We start from the raw sequence: 17,377 nt of genomic DNA, 5'->3' as shown, positions 1-17,377 counted from the left end.
TTATTGAAAATGTGTATATGTGCGTATGTGTGTATATACGTAGGTATGGATAGATAGAAACATATATGTGTATATATTAAAAAAAAAAAAAAAAAAAAAAAAAATTACACATAACATATAATGTAATTACAAGGAGGTATTTCTGTAGTCTATTGATACTAGATAGTGGAAAAGGGGTGGGATTAAATAAGCTTATGCTTCTTCCTGCTCCTTTTTGAACATGGACGTTAATTGGAGTTGTGGTTGCTCGTTTTCCTTTTGTTTGCTTTGTTCATTTGTCTCTTTTAATTCTATTTTTTTTTATACTTTTTCAACATGTTCAAAATAAAGATTCAATCAATCAAAAAAATAGACTAACAAACCACAAAAAAAAAAAATAAAAAATCAGAAATTCACTTTCTGCACTTTCTTTTAGATCTCCCTGCTTTGATGATGAATGGATTCCATTTCATTCCAACTATTTATTAAACCATCTCTGCAAACTACTGCTAACTAAAATGAGAAATGAATCAGATTTAGATAGACTCACAAAAATCACACTAGAAGTGCTTCCACTGAGTGCCATAAACGTGGTGGTCATCTATAGCAGAATTCTTTTCAAAGGTGAGTTTTGCAGCTCATTTCAACTTGGTGAACTGCAGTCATGCACTAAGGCTGCTGTCTCCCACCAAACAGTTAGAGAGTCTAAGTTTGCTGTAAAGGGACTCTGAAGCTTGCTGATGGTGCAGGGTGTGATGGGCCAATTTATTGCCTCTATCACAAGTTAGGACCTACAGTTCACACTGTAGGCTCTCACTAGTTCTAACAAACTGCAGTCATTTTCACATATTTATTGACTCTCAAGCTCACAAAGTCTGGTGTTCATCTCAGTAAATGGAACAGGGTGCCAGAGAGTTGCAGATGTGGGTACAAGTGGGTGATGCACTGCAAATGACGCTCTGCAGGAAAGCAGAAATAGCCCATCATCAAAGCAGATTGCTTTCTTTGGAATCTACTGTAGTGGAGAATTAATTTATTATTATATAAAAAAAAAAAGTCATATTAAATATTGGAGTTAAATGGCACAGCTGGTCAAATAGCACCCAGTGGAAAGGGGTTTTAATTCTGGCATGTTAAACTGTTATTATGTTTGATTGGATCATCTGTGTCTGATGTGGAAAACAGGAAACATTAGAATATTGTGCATATTAATTCCAATTAAAAAAAACAAATCTAAAACCAAACCAAAAAACAAACAAACAAGCAAACGTTTTGTTAAGTTCCTGTTTTCATGAAAAGAAAACATCTCTCCCCTTTATTTTTTTCCTACAAATTGCACCTGTATTGCACCCTGTGTGTGTGTGTGTGTGTGTGTGTGTGTGTGTGTGTGTGTGTGTGTGCGTGTGTGTGTGTGTGTGCGTGTGTGTGCGTGTGTGTCTTTGTTTATGTTTATCATTGTGGATTCCATAAATTGAAGGTTCAATTTTGAGAGTTGAAAGATTACACTCCAATTTTTTCCACCTTCATTGTAAGCATTTGAGTATTCGCTTTGTGCCTTATGTGCTTTTGTTTATTGCTGTTTTTTTTATAACCTTTTGTCCAGACTGCCATTATATATAAATGATGAATGGAGGATTCAATTTTAAAGTGATAGGATTAATAAAAGAGTTCTGTATTCATAGATTCATAGATTCACATACAGCATTTGATGAAAAGAATATATATAGTTTGAAAACTGCGATTCTACACAAAAGTGTTTCCATTTTACACAACATTGACTGCACTCTAGCAAAAAATACGTCAAATTTTTTGCATTTTTACAAGATTAGTTTGGGTTTGGATAAATAATTTTGTCCTTGTAGTTATGTAGTTATTTCAGTGCAAAACTTTTATAGTGTTTTAAAGTTTGCATAGGTGTTCTCTACTGAGATGTATAAAGGATAGTAACTATATGCTTCCACTTTTACAGACAGCTTTAGGACTATGAAAATCTGATAGAAAAGACTGTTAAACTTAGCGTCTACGTTTGTCCTTTATGCCCCCTTTAAGTATTTAGAACACAGAAGAAAGTAAAACTGATTGAAATATTGCAAAAAGGTGAAGAAAAGGAACAATCTTGTTTTCCCACAGAAAATCTTTCAAAGGGAGACATGCACAGCTATGTCTGTTTGTCCGCTGGGTGCTTCTTTCTGCAGTCACACATTTCTTTTTCAGCGATAAGACATTTCTCCTGCAACTTCCTAACAATGCTGAGTGACTTCATAAACTGAACACAGTGGGGGCTGAAAGTTAAAAAAAAAAAAATAATAATATATAACACCCAAATTTAAGTAAAGGTGCCATGATTCAACTGGGTTTTCTGTGGTTGCATAGCAACAGTGGGGGCTGAAGTCTAGCACTTTCCCCTAAGCACTCCTATTTGGAAGAGAGGGTTTTGTAGCAGCACTGCGTAAACCCTTTACAATGCACTAAAAAGACAGACTTGCCTTTTTATGAAAGAAAGTAGTAAGAAAGACTCAGCATCGCACACAAAAAACTTCTGAAACAACTAAAAGCTTTATGAAAGATGGAGTTAGAATTGCTAGATTCAAATCTCAGTCACATCCTGATGAACTCTTTACACAACAGGGTTTTATAGCTGTCCACTGGTCCCCTGCTTATGAAGCCAACATTGTCTCCAACAGTGAAACTCAGTGTGACTGAACACTGTATGTATCGACAGAATAAAGCATCTGTGTTTGGATAATAAGCAGCTTACCCAGTGAGGCCATCAGTTCAGTTTCCAAAAAATTTACATGGAAACTAAAATGTTTTTGTGTCTGTGACGTTTTAGCCACGTGAATGCTTTTGCCCTTTTTTTCCAGCTGTTTACACATACAAGGCCAACTGTGCTAAAGACATTTTGAAAGAATCCAAACCCAGGGCTAAAATGGTTTCAGACAATATTCTAATTGTTTCTAGCAGAGCGTTCTCAATATGAAACCAAACGCCTCTTCCAGATGGCTTCCCAGTCTCACCTGGCTCTTCTTATGCATCTCTCAGCACTTCTAAAAGCGTTGGGAAGGAGGCCAAAGCCCCACATCTTTCCAGGAAGAGAGAAAATAGTTAGCCTTGGAGTTCAAGTCCACAATCATCCAATCTGTGTACTACAAAGAAAACACTGAAGGTAAATGAAGCCATGCACAGACAGTGTGATGAATCGTTAAAACAACAACTAATAAAGAGTAAACTTAACAAGGTAATGCCCCCCTGTCTGTATATAAAAACCTTTGATCAATCACCCCTCTCCATTGCTTTCCAAGATGCGTATTCTTATTTTTCTTTTCAAATTTAAACCTTACCTCACAGAGAAGCTGACACACAACATCCTCTGACTACAAAGATGATATAAACCCAGTTTATTGGTGTTAGATTTGTATTGTTGATTGTCATTTATGCTTAGAAATATTTACTCATATATGCTTAGAAGTGTATATAATCATTGGTGGATTGAAAGGATGTTTCATCCTAAAGTAACAGCTCTGTGTAGCATGAAGGGGGAGTGCGTTCACTCCCTCTACAGAGTGTTCCGGCATAGATTACACACCTCCTAGGAAAGGCCGTATCTTCTCTTGCTGATATATGGTATAGCAAACACACGTATATCTGTTTAAGTATAAGAGCCTTTTGTTCAGATGGACCGCTAGACTCCTGGCACCAGCTTTGGGGAGTCTTCACAGGGTCACATCTGGACCTCACACACACACACACACACACACACACACACACACACACACACACACACACACACACACAGTATTCTTTGTTCACATGTATACCTATGTAAGATGTCATATGTTAATGACCCTATGCATATTCATGTAACCACAATAAAAGGAGTGCTATGGGGAGCCTGGCTGAGAGTCTGACGGAGGCTAGGTGGTGGGACGACACTTGGCTCCAGCCAGATTTCCCTCATGCATGAGTAAACCAGCCTGCTTGTGTCTTGCTTTGCAGTGTAATTATATTGTCTTCAACGTTCCAGCGGATAGGTACAAGCTACAAACCTATCATTAATTGGTCCTTCGTTGCCGGAGCCCTGGGATCGCATTCACCGAGGGGGGGGGAGAGGCACGCTGAAAGACTGACGTCAGCCAGGAAGTTCCTGTGGATTCGCTGTCTGTCCTTTCTCCTCGATGAATGACGATCGGCGGGATTCGAGGCTACATTACACGCTAAGCAACACCGAGTAAGTTTAAGTCTTTGCCGCTGTGTGCAGCAAAGCACGCGGTCACTGTGTGAGGTTGCGTTGTAAGTCTTTGCCGCTGTGTGCAGCAAAGCACGCATCCACTGTGTGAGGTTGCGTTGAAAGTCTTTATCACTGTGTGCGATAAAGCGCGTGATCACTGCTATGTAAGTCTTTGCCACTGTGTGCGGCAGAGCACGTGGTCACTGTGTGAGACTGCGTTGAGACAATAGGCCTAATTTTTGTTGGTTGTGAGTGAGGATATTTGTTGTTGTTGTTGTTGTGTGAGTGTGTGCGGAGTAGAACACGTGGTCTGCGACACCGACTGTTGTTGTTATCATGGTTTCCTAAGCAGCCAGGAGTGTGTGGAAAAGGCCAGCCCACATCAGCAGCTGTGCTCTGGTGGGTGGCTTTCCCCCCACCCCTTGCTGACACAAAATGTTAACTCTTTAGCTTGCCCTGTTCGACAACAGCCTGTGTGCCAAACCATTGAGGTGGATAGTTGTTAAAAGTAACCTACATTAAGCTTGTGGTTGCTCAAATTCAGTACAATGACATGTGAGGTGAAGTGATATAGGTAAATATTTAAACTCATGAAGTGCATAGAGGCACTTGACCTGTGTGGAAGACTGTCGTCTTATTATGAGCCATTGTTGAGATATAGAGCACATCTGTGAAAACAACTAATATGCTGCAACTACTGTGTGATGTCGCGTTGCAGTTTTGTTTTTGTTTTTTGAGCTGATGAGCAAGCTACACATTATCAGATCAAGAGCTGTCTGAGAACTACTCAAAGAGAGGGGAAACAGAGAGTGTGCAGCGTTTCCATGAGCAGTTTTTCTGCACCTTGACTAGTGTGTGTGTAGCATCAGTATCATGTTTTTGTTTATTTGTTTTGTTGGATTAAAAATAATTAAATAAACTGGTGATCATGCCTATGGATCACCATGGCACATATCTCCAGCCATATGATTTATTTATGCAGATGAAAAAGTGAGTGTGAATGTGTCTGACATCACAGTGTTTTTGTGCACTGTGCAAAAGTAATTGCCTTTGATTGTGAGTGAGAGCAGTGATTTTGCGGATCACAAGCTATTGTAAAGAAAAAAAAAAAAGAGTGAAAAAGAGACAAATTACATTGTAGACGAAGAAAAATAATCATAGGAAAAAGGTTTTGTGTTGATCAGCCAAAAAACAACTACAATGTCATTTTCTGCTTTAAGAAAGGATTGTTCACACAAACACGGACAGAGAGAGAGATGTGTGTTGATTAAGCAGTGATGATAATGAACATGTCTTAGTTTGTCACTTTCAGGTGAAAAGCAGACCTGTATCAATTTTCCACATGCAGCGGTCGGACGGAAGAAATTTATAGTTAAACATCATTGGAAACATGCAGGCCAAGTTCTGGCTGACTTATATACAGCGCAATGTGTTTCTCAACCTCACAAACTCACAAGCAAGCTCACTCCTCCCCGAAGAATGCAGCTCCAAAGCAATAACATGGCAGATAAAGAGACAGCATCAAGTCCTGAGCAAAAAGTCTCAGCAAGCAGCAGCAATGTGGACAAACAGCATCAGAGAAGAGCAAACCCATCATCCTGACTGATCGGATGAATGGCACTGTGTTTACAACAAGCTGCAACTTCACTATGCATGTGAAGAAAACTTTCGAGGAGAACTGAGGAGACTGTTGGAGTTTGACATTTGCCACCTGTGGAGTAAAATGGCAAGAAGAGACAGTGGAACACAGGACAAAGCTGAAGGAGAACTGCCGGCTGGGGACTGTTGCAAGTGGGAGAGGACAACAGAGTGAGATGACAACAGAGTGAGAGTAAGTGGAAACACAGAGGAATGCAGTTATTAAATGTGGGAAATCAAAATTTGGGTTAGCAAATCTGGGGAAAAGAAAACTGACTGCTTAAGTTGGAAAATTGTGAAGGAGTCTGAAACAGATAGAAACATACAAAATCACACAAACAAGCAGAACATGAATTAACTTTACTAACAATTCCAAACACAAAATGACTCATGAAGACTCATAGCACATTAGTTAAGAAATGATCAAATAATAGCAGAGAAGTGTGTAGGAAAGGCAGCTTTAAGAACATGCTCTGCTGGATATGCAGCTCCACAGACATGCATTAGACCTGTCTAATTACACAAACCTGCAATGAAAATTAGTTTGTTATCTTTCATCAGTGTTAAAATAGTGTCAATTTAGCAGACACTTGTTATCAAATACTGAATTTATCCTAAAAAAAATTGACTCTCCAAGTTGCAGGACAACAATTTAACCTTTGTGGGAAAAAAAAAAAAAAAATCCTGGTTTGATGAATCAGTGATCAGACAATAAATTTAGTTGTTAATATAGTAAATTGGGAGAAGCTTCCTGCTTGATTGATGCAGCAAGTAATTTACTGTATGAGGGAAATTGTCTTTTGTGATACTATTTTGAACATGCTTTCCTGTTGTCCTGTCAACTTAGTGGGTTAATGGCTGATATGCAAATTAGTTGATCGGTTTTAGATTAATGAAAGGTGATTGAATTCTAGCACGAGTGGATGAGATGTGTTTGAGTAGAAACTCTAAAACACTGAGTTCCCTGCTTTGATGTGCGAGTGAATTCTGTATCTAGATATACAACTCTGAATACGTCAGAACAAACGTCTTTTGTGAAGTGCATGACAGCATGTCACATGTTTTATGATGAAGGGAAAAAGGAAAATTGAATAAAATAGATCTGTGGCCTAAATGAGTGAAGAGCACAGACCTGGTGATTAAACTCATAAGTTAATAAGACATTAGACTGTTGTGTGTTGTGCAGCTGATGGTTGGTTTGGAGTGAATCTAGCTGATGATTCTTCTCCTGTTGTGAAGTTGATGAGGAGCTTGTGTCATGACTTAACAAGGCCTTTTTATTTTGATACTTTCACAGTGCACTGAAAGTTTGGTTTGATAATTTGTTATTTTTCATTTTTTATCTTTTGAACAGGCACTGATTTTGTTTGTTTATTTCTTTTCTTTAAGCAGATCTGCACGTCGGGAATTGAAAGTGCTATACGACCGATCGAGAAAGCCACTTATTTGGGACAATTATGTCCCAGCCTAAAAAAAAAGGATTCAGCGAGCATTACAGTTCTTCATGTGGTTTGCTCACATGATTTATACCAGGACACCTGGTTGATGTTTTTCCTACTACAGGATTTTTGGGTTTATGTGTGAGGAAAACTGTGTTTACAGGTTATGAGTGGTGATGCTGTTACACTGTGTTTTGGGAAAATGTGACGTTACTTTGATGGTTGATTTTATGGTGTTTTTATGGCACCTCTGGAACCTGTTGACCTGTGTCTGACCTCCATCTGACCACAGTCAATGTGTATTGCTAATGTTTGTTTCTTTGAGAATGCTGTGGAAGATTCAGCTGAAACGGACAAGTGACATGAGTAAAACAAATAAGAGATTACGGTATTTATGGAATAGTTTATTATGGGCTCTTTGCTGGCCACTTTGAGCCCATAATAATAATATGTGAGTGGAGTGACTTTGCTTAAGAGAAGTCACCGATTACATTAATGTTAACTGAGCACATGGGATGATCCATGTTTGAGGCGAATTATGGTAATAATAGTGATTTAATGATTTGAGAAAACCTGCACATGACACTTGTCTTGCCCGTGCTGAATGCTTATTACTCTTTTGATATAATTGTTTATACGTGTGAAGTTTGATTTTATTTCCAGATCTTGTGTATGCAGGCTCCTGGTGGAGCCAGTTTTTAAGACAGGGATCCAGGTTTGGTGAGTTGACGCATGAGAGTGTCCATGCGTCAAGAGGTGGGGTCCAGAATTAACATTAAACAATGTTTACTATTATTGTTGCAGTGATTTGTGTGATTAGCCATTTATTTACAAGTATTAAACCTATGCAAGTGGTGCATCCATGTTCAGATGAGGCTTTGATGGCCTATAAGTGAAGTTCACTGAACTAAAGAATGTGGTTTGATGATTGTTGACATGCTCTCCAAATAGAAGTTTTTCTGAAATACAGGTGCAGCAGTGAGAAGCAAGAAACATTCCAGGCATAGCCCAGGCAGTGGTTGAGGTCAAAGGTCAAGCTGGTTGGGGCCCATCATGAGATCAGACCTTGGAGCCACTGCAAAGAGGTCGAGGTCCCAGGAAACCCCAGCACCCCCAAGACAGCACAATAGAGAAATCTCACACTTGGTTGTTTCAGTGGTGAGGGGGGAGTGCTGATTGAGCCCCCGTAGGGTAAGCTCGCACTTCAACCTCCAGCCTCTGATCAACTCTAAGGCAACCAAGTGCGAGGCGTGACGGCTGAATCAGCTGAACCAGGAGGAAGGCGGGGAAGCTGAGTGTTTTGAGACAGATCCAGCAGGCCCAAAATCAGGACTATGCGTGACGAAAAGGAGTGCCTGAGAGGATCGTCCACAAGATGGGAGCTGAGGCCAGGAGAGAGGCTTTAGGAGGATCAGAGATCATCTTCAGCACAGCAGACATGACACAGAGAGCTGTGCTACTGAGCTTCCAGGAGATTTTAAATAAAATGAAAGATTCAATATTGACGCTGAGGAAGACAGCTAAGGTGTACGACGTGCTCTGCCTTAAACCTTCAGCAGCGTTGGAACATGAAAACTCGAGGGATGAGGAGCGTGCCAAGCTCCATCGACAGCGCAGAAGGAGGTCGAGGATGACATCATGATTCTGTGAAAGCACAGGAACCAGAAGCTATGGTGGTGATGACAGCAGTTTCCTATGAACATCACCTAATGCGGTGCCACTATACTGTACATACGATGACACTCTGAAGGCTGCTGGGATCATAACAGCAGTAAGACAACTGAACCCTGCACCGTTTTCACAGAGGTGTTTCTCTGCAGAGCGTGGACAATGAAGGAGTCATAAATATCCCCCTCACAGGACGAAGGCCTGAAGTGAGGTAATGGGAGGCCATAAAACTAGAGTGCTGAGAGGTCTGCAGCTCTGGAAATAGCTGAGACCCATGTTGACAAACAACAAAACCAACTGGTATGTTTGAATGTTTATTCTACATACATTTGGACTCTGGTCCTATGGACAATGATGGAAACATCTGGAAGAGACATTCATGACGCCCTGCAGAGCTCAAACCACCCTGCAGAGAGACATGTGATTTGCACACCTGCAGGAAGCATCACCAAGCTGAGATGTTTTTGAAAATGTTACTTTCTTATTTTCACTATTAAATTAACAATTTCTTTGTTTGCTTGTAGGATGCAGTTTGCCATGAGATGAGATCAATGAGGAATGAGATAACTGCTAATACATTTGTTAAACTGTGTATTTTTTCAGTAATTTAGGGTGATTTGACATATGCTGACTATAACAATGTTTGCATTGAAACTGTCAGACATGAGGTATTCATAACTGGGAACTTTTCAAGCATAAAGGTCAAAAAGGGGGGAAATGTTAGATTTGTATTGTTGATTGTCATTTATGCTTAGAAATATTTACTCATATATGCTTAGAAGTGTATATAATCATTGGTGGATTGAAAGGATGTTTCATCCTAAAGTAACAGCTCTGTGTAGCATGAAGGGGGAGTGCGTTCACTCCCTCTACAGAGTGTTCCGGCATAGATTACACACCTCCTAGGAAAGGCCGTATCTTCTCTTGCTGATATATGGTATAGCAAACACACGTATATCTGTTTAAGTATAAGAGCCTTTTGTTCAGATGGACCGCTAGACTCCTGGCACCAGCTTTGGGGAGTCTTCACAGGGTCACATCTGGACCTCACACACACACACACACACACACACACACACACACACACACACACACACAGTATTCTTTGTTCACATGTATACCTATGTAAGATGTCATATGTTAATGACCCTATGCATATTCATGTAACCACAATAAAAGGAGTGCTATGGGGAGCCTGGCTGAGAGTCTGACGGAGGCTAGGTGGTGGGACGACACTTGGCTCCAGCCAGATTTCCCTCATGCATGAGTAAACCAGCCTGCTTGTGTCTTGCTTTGCAGTGTAATTATATTGTCTTCAACGTTCCAGCGGATAGGTACAAGCTACAAACCTATCAATTGGTATATCCACATTTCATTAGGCTTTAATTTTTGAGCCCTTAAAGGCGGTTCATTAGACTTTTTTTAGACGGCTAAATTTAATTAGATACTGCCAGCTTCTAATTCATTTAAGTAGCCTTAGGAGACTTTTACTTTTTCTTTACATGGTTTAGTTGTTTTCTGGTTATCAAATGACTTGAAATGAAATTTGTGTCCAAAATGCTAAATTACATATAGGAGTAGCTTTTTTTATATCTTGTTATAAATAAAGATTATTGACTATCTGTATAATTGACTGCTGAGTTTTGTAGAACAATCAACCATATTTGTTGGTACATCAAATAATCAGTAGTCATTAGTCATTAGTTATGTAAAAAACTTGTTTGTAAAATCTTCTTTGTAAGTTTAATCTGTCGGACAAAGAATGCATGTTGTATTTACTCTGGTTATCTTTCTCTGCCCTGGGGCAGACTGACAGAAGCGAGGCTGCCATATCGCGCCATCGGCCCCTCTGGCCAACACCAGTAGGCAAGTAGGGTAAAGTGTCTTGCCCAAGGACACAACGACCAGGACAGAGAGCCCAGGGATCGAACCGGCAACCTTCCGGTTACAGATGCGATTCCCAACCCCCTGAGCCACGGTCGCCCTAACATACGGATCAGTATCTAAGGTTTGACTCTCAACATCCACTGGAGTCATCATTTAACTCCTAAAAGTCTGCACTTCAGACACAATTATTGATTCTTTGATTTGAAATCCTCTGTGACCGTGTGCAGAGGCAAAATAGCACAAACTGTGTTTTTATCCATACCTCACTCCCAGGATACCCTCACTAATTTCAAATATCCATCATTTCATGTGTATTTTATTCACTTATAATGCACACAGCATTTTCTATGAGCTGCTGCGTTGCTGAGAAAATGAGTCTCACTTATTTACTGTACTTGTTTGAGCTCATTATCAAAGCATGCTGGGTGAAAAGGTTATTCAGGTATCTGATCAAAATTGTCATGGAGCACACTGTGTTCACAGGTACAATATAATGCACACTGCACTGCACATGTTTTGTTTTTGAGCTGGAACTGGCCCTTGTGCCAGCTCTTAAGCCAAGCTGCTTAACCACACTCCCACACACTGTAAATTCTGTTAGGAACAACAATTATCATCTCTGCAATGAGCTGCTATATATTGTTTTTCTTCTTGGAGATTTTCATCAACAGAGAGCAAAAAAATCTTCTGTACTGGTTATAATCCTCACATTACAACAGTTGCCTCCATCTAAATTTTATGCAAATCAACATCGGTTCTCTGAGGGGGTTTATTTACCAAATATTGGGAACCGTCATCCAAAAGTACAGAGGTCTCTTCTCCTTAGAGTTGACAGTTCGAAGGGTTTACAAAATTGCATAATTTTGTGTCACCTTTATATATATATATATATATATATATATATATATATATATATATATATATATATATATATATATATATATATATATATATATATATATATATATATATATATATATATATTATGGCATGCCCTTTAGGAAAATATTATATATATATTCCAACCAAAGTCTGAATATATAGAATGAAACTTGAATATATAGAATGAAGCTTGAATATATAGAATGAAACTTGAATATATAGGATGAAACTTGAATATATAGAATGATCTTTTGAATATATAGAATGAAACTTGAATATATAGAATGAAACTTGAATATATAGGATGAAACTTGAATATATAGGATGAAACTTGAATATATAGAATGATCTTTTGAATATATAGAATGAAGCTTGAATATATAAAATGATCTTCTGAATATATAGAATGAAACTTGACGTCATGGAGGCGCTTGCGCCATCTAGTGTTTTCCTTGTTTGTACCTGCGAGGAATGGCACTATGAGCCAGTCCGCACGGAATTTTGTGGCTCAAATTCTAAGTAATGAGGAGCTAATTAACACCCTGGCAAATGCATGTTCTGGGCAACCTAATATTTGTACTAGTGTACCGCATCGTACTACTGATGAAGAAATTTATTCACTTTTTCGTCGTGGAAGACCAAATGCAGTGAACCTCTCCGGTCAGATAACCCCTGGTTATCCAGCTAACGTTACTGCGGTCAAGTGAGCCCTCACTTACGAAGTCGCAGTCAAGCTAGCCGCCCCGCCAGCCGCACCTAAAATGTTGTTGCACTACTCTTACGCATATTACGGTATAGGTGCCGACTGGCTTAGAAACGCAGTGTTTTCTGTCCTGACACTATTTTACTTCACAATCCACTCCCAGTTTTGGTTAATCTCCACTTTCACCCCTGTGATCCACAGCCCAAATTACTGTATGATTCAGAGAAAATTAACAATAAAATTTACCCAATTTACTCAACTATACTTTTAATGTCCTCATCTTTGAGCTCAGATTACAGGAAAACTGAAAGAGGTGACGCAGATATCTCACTGGATTCTGACTCTGGGTGACCCCCACTCTGCATGCTGTGATCCACAGCCAAAATTACTGTACAGTTTTTGAGAAAATTGATAGTAAAATCTTCCCATTTTGCTTTACTGTACTCTACATATTGACATCTTTGATCTCCGATTACAGGAAAACTGTAAGAGGTGACGCAGATATTTCACTGGATTATGAATCTAGGCCATCTCCACTCTTCACCCTGTGATCCACAGCCAAAATTACTGTACGGATTTTGAGAAAATTGATAGTAAACTTTGCACAATTTACTCTACTGTACTCTATATATTCTCATCTTTGAGCTTAGATTACAGGAAAACTGTAAGAGGTGACGCAGATATCTCACTGGATTATGACTCTGGGTGACCCCCACTCTGCACCCTGTGATCCACAGCCAAAATTACTGTACGGATTTCTGATAAAATTAAATCCTATTCCATTACCAAACAAAATGAGTTCATTGAAGTATTTGCTTAGCTACAAGAAATGTCTTTCCACACACAATTTAAATTTTTCAAAATGTCATTCACACACCACCTCAAGTATCAACTTCAGTTTTAGACATTATTTATTCAGTGCTTAATCACAACAATAGTCAACTTAAGGCACTTACATAATAAGTTAAACCTTACAATAATACATACAGAGAAAAACCCAACAATCATATGACCCCCTATGAGCAACAGTGGGAAGGAAAAACTCCCTTTTAACAGGAAGAAACCTCCGGCAGAACCAGGCTCAGGGAGGGGCGGCCATCTGCCTCAACCGGTCAGGGTGAGAAATTACATTTCTCAGATTACTGATTTCTCATATTACTACTACACAGTTTAGATACACTCAACAAAAATATAAACGCAACACCTTTGTTACTGCTCCCATTCCCCATGGGATGGACGTAGAGACCGAAAATTCATTCCAGATACACAATATAACCATCCCTCCCAAACAGTGGTCACAAATCAGTCCAAATGTGTGGTAGTGGGCACATCTGCCATATTGAGATAATCCATCCCACCTCACAGGTGTGCCACATCAGGATGCTGATCTGACATCATGAGTAGTGCACAGGTGTACCTCAGACTGCCCACAACAAAAGGCCACCCTGGAATGTGCAGTTTTTTGCGCTATTGGGGGTCTGGGGACCCAGAACCGGTCAGTATCTGGTGTGACCACCATTTGCCTCATGCAGTGCAACACATGGTCGCATGGAGTCTATCAGATTGTCAATTGTGGCCTTTGGAATGTTGGTCCACTCCACTTCAATGGCTGTGCGAGGTTGTTGGATATTCGTGGGAACTGGTACACGCTGTCGTATACGCCGGTCAAGCACATCCCGAACATGCTCAATGGGTGACATGTCCGGTGAGTATGCTGGCCATGCAAGAACTGGGACATTCTCAGCTGCCGTCTGCCCTGAACAATGTGAACCATGATTCATCCGTGAAGCGCACACCTCTCCAACGTGCCAGACGCCATCGAATGTGAGCATTTGCCCACACAAGTCTGTTACGGCGACGAGCTGGAGTCAGGTCAAGACCCCGATGAGGACGACGGGCATGCAGTTGAGCGTCCCTGAGACGGTTTCTGACAGTTTGTGCAGAAATTGTTTGGTTGTGCAAACCAATTGTTCCAGCAGCTGTCTGGGTGGCTGGTCTCAGACGATCTTGGAGGTGAACCTGCTGGATGTGGAGGTCCTGGGCTGGTGTGGTTACACGAGGTCTGCGGTTGTGAGGCCGGTTGGATGTGCTGCCATATTCTCTGAAACGCCTGTGGAGACGGCTTATGGTTGAGAAATGAACATTCAATGCACGGGCGACAGATCTGGTTGACATTCCTGCTGTCAGCATGCCAATTGCACGCTCCCTCATTGCTTGTGGCATCTGTGGCATTTTGCTGTGAGACAAAACTGCACATTCCAGGGTGGCCTTTTGTTGTGGGCAGTCTGAGGTACACCTGTGCACTACTCATGATGTCAGATCAGCATCCTGATGTGGCACACCTGTGAGGTGGGATGGATTATCTCAATATGGCAGATGTGCCCACTACCACACATTTGGACTGATTTGTGACCACTGTTTGGGAGGGATGGTTATATTGTGTATCTGGAATGAATTTTCGGTCTCTACGTCCATCCCATGGGGAATGGGAGCAGTAACAAAGGTGTTGCGTTTATATTTTTGTTGAGTGTATCTAAACTGTGTAGTAGTAATATGAGAAATCAGTAATCTGAGAAATGTAATTTCTCACCCTGACCGGTTGAGGCAGATGGCCGCCCCTCCCTGAGCCTGGTTCTGCCGGAGGTTTCTTCCTGTTAAAAGGGAGTTTTTCCTTCCCACTGTTGCTCATAGGGGGTCATATGATTGTTGGGTTTTTCTCTGTATGTATTATTGTAAGGTTTAACTTATTATGTAAGTGCCTTAAGTTGACTATTGTTGTGATTAAGCACTGAATAAATAATGTCTAAAACTGAAGTTGATACTTGAGGTGGTGTGTGAATGACATTTTGAAAAATTTAAATTGTGTGTGGAAAGACATTTCTTGTAGCTAAGCAAATACTTCAATGAACTCATTTTGTTTGGTAATGGAATAGGATTTAATTTTATCAGAAATCCGTACAGTAATTTTGGCTGTGGATCACAGGGTGCAGAGTGGGGGTCACCCAGAGTCATAATCCAGTGAGATATCTGCGTCACCTCTTACAGTTTTCCTGTAATCTAAGCTCAAAGATGAGAATATATAGAGTACAGTAGAGTAAATTGTGCAAAGTTTACTATCAATTTTCTCAAAATCCGTACAGTAATTTTGGCTGTGGATCACAGGGTGAAGAGTGGAGATGGCCTAGATTCATAATCCAGTGAAATATCTGCGTCACCTCTTACAGTTTTCCTGTAATCGGAGATCAAAGATGTCAATATGTAGAGTACAGTAAAGCAAAATGGGAAGATTTTACTATCAATTTTCTCAAAAACTGTACAGTAATTTTGGCTGTGGATGACAGGGTGAAGAGTGGCGACAGCCTAGATTCAGAAACCAGTGAAATATCTGCGTCACCTCTTATAGTTTTCCTGTAATCTGAGCTCAAAGATGTCAATATGTAGAGTACAGTAAAGCAAAATGGGAAGATTTTACTATCAATTTTCTCAAAAACTGTACAGTAATTTTTGCTGTGGATCACAGGGTGCAGAGTGGGGGTCACCCAGAGTCATAATCCAGTGAGATATCTGCGTCACCTCTTACAGTTTTCCTGTAATCTAAGCTCAAAGATGAGAATATATAGAGTACAGTAGAGTAAATTGTGCAAAGTTTACTATCAATTTTCTCAAAATCCGTACAGTAATTTTGGCTGTGGATCACAGGGTGAAGAGTGGCGACGGCCTAGATTCATAATCCAGTGAAATATCTGCGTCACCTCTTACAGTTTTCCTGTAATCGGAGATCAAAGATGTCAATATGTAGAGTACAGTAAAGCAAAATGGGAAGATTTTACTATCAATTTTCTCAAAAACTGTACAGTAATTTTGGCTGTGGATCACAGCATGCAGAGTGGGGGTCACCCAGAGTCAGAATCCAGTGAGATATCTGCGTCACCTCTTTCAGTTTTCCTGTAATCTGAGCTCAAAGATGAGGACATTAAAAGTATAGTTGAGTAAATTGGGTAAATTTTATTGTTAATTTTCTCTGAATCATACAGTAATTTGGGCTGTGGATCACAGGGGTGAAAGTGGAGATTAACCAAAACTGGGAGTGGATTGTGAAGTAAAATAGTGTCAGGACAGAAAACACTGCGTTTCTAAGCCAGTCGGCACCTATACCGTAATATGCGTAAGAGTAGTGCAACAACATTTTAGGTGCGGCTGGCGGGGCGGCTAGCTTGACTGCGACTTCGTAAGTGAGGGCTCACTTGACCGCAGTAACGTTAGCTGGATAACCAGGGGTTATCTGACCGGAGAGGTTCACTGCATTTGGTCTTCCACGACGAAAAAGTGAATAAATTTCTTCATCAGTAGTACGATGCGGTACACTAGTACAAATATTAGGTTGCCCAGAACATGCATTTGCCAGGGTGTTAATTAGCTCCTCATTACTTAGAATTTGAGCCACAAAATTCCGTGCGGACTGGCTCATAGTGCCATTCCTCGCAGGTACAAACAAGGAAAACACTAGATGGCGCAAGCGCCTCCGTGACGTCAAGTTTCATTCTATATATTCAGAAGATCATTTTATATATTCAAGCTTCATTCTATATATTCAAAAGATCATTCTATATATATTCAAGTTTCATCCTATATATTCAAGTTTCATTCTATATATTCAAGTTTCATCCTATATATTCAAGTTTCATTCTATATATTCAAGCTTCATTCTATATATTCAAAAGATCATTCTATATATTCAAGTTTCATTCTATATATTCAAGTTTCATCCTATATATTCAAGTTTCATCCTATATATTCAAGCTTCATTCTATATATTCAAAAGATCATTCTATATATTCAAGTTTCATTCTATATATTCAAGCTTCATTCTATATATTCAAAAGATCATTCTATATATTCAAGTTTCATTCTATATATTCAAGCTTCATTCTATATATTCAAAAGATCATTCTA

Source organism: Diplotaxodon limnothrissa, linkage group LG2 (assembly GCF_057381915.1).
Source record: "Diplotaxodon limnothrissa isolate DT_005_m linkage group LG2, D_limnothrissa_male_GT1.1, whole genome shotgun sequence".
NCBI lineage: Eukaryota > Metazoa > Chordata > Actinopteri > Cichliformes > Cichlidae > Diplotaxodon > Diplotaxodon limnothrissa.
The sequence above is the reverse complement of the archived record's forward strand: the minus strand, read 5'-3'. Positions refer to the sequence as shown.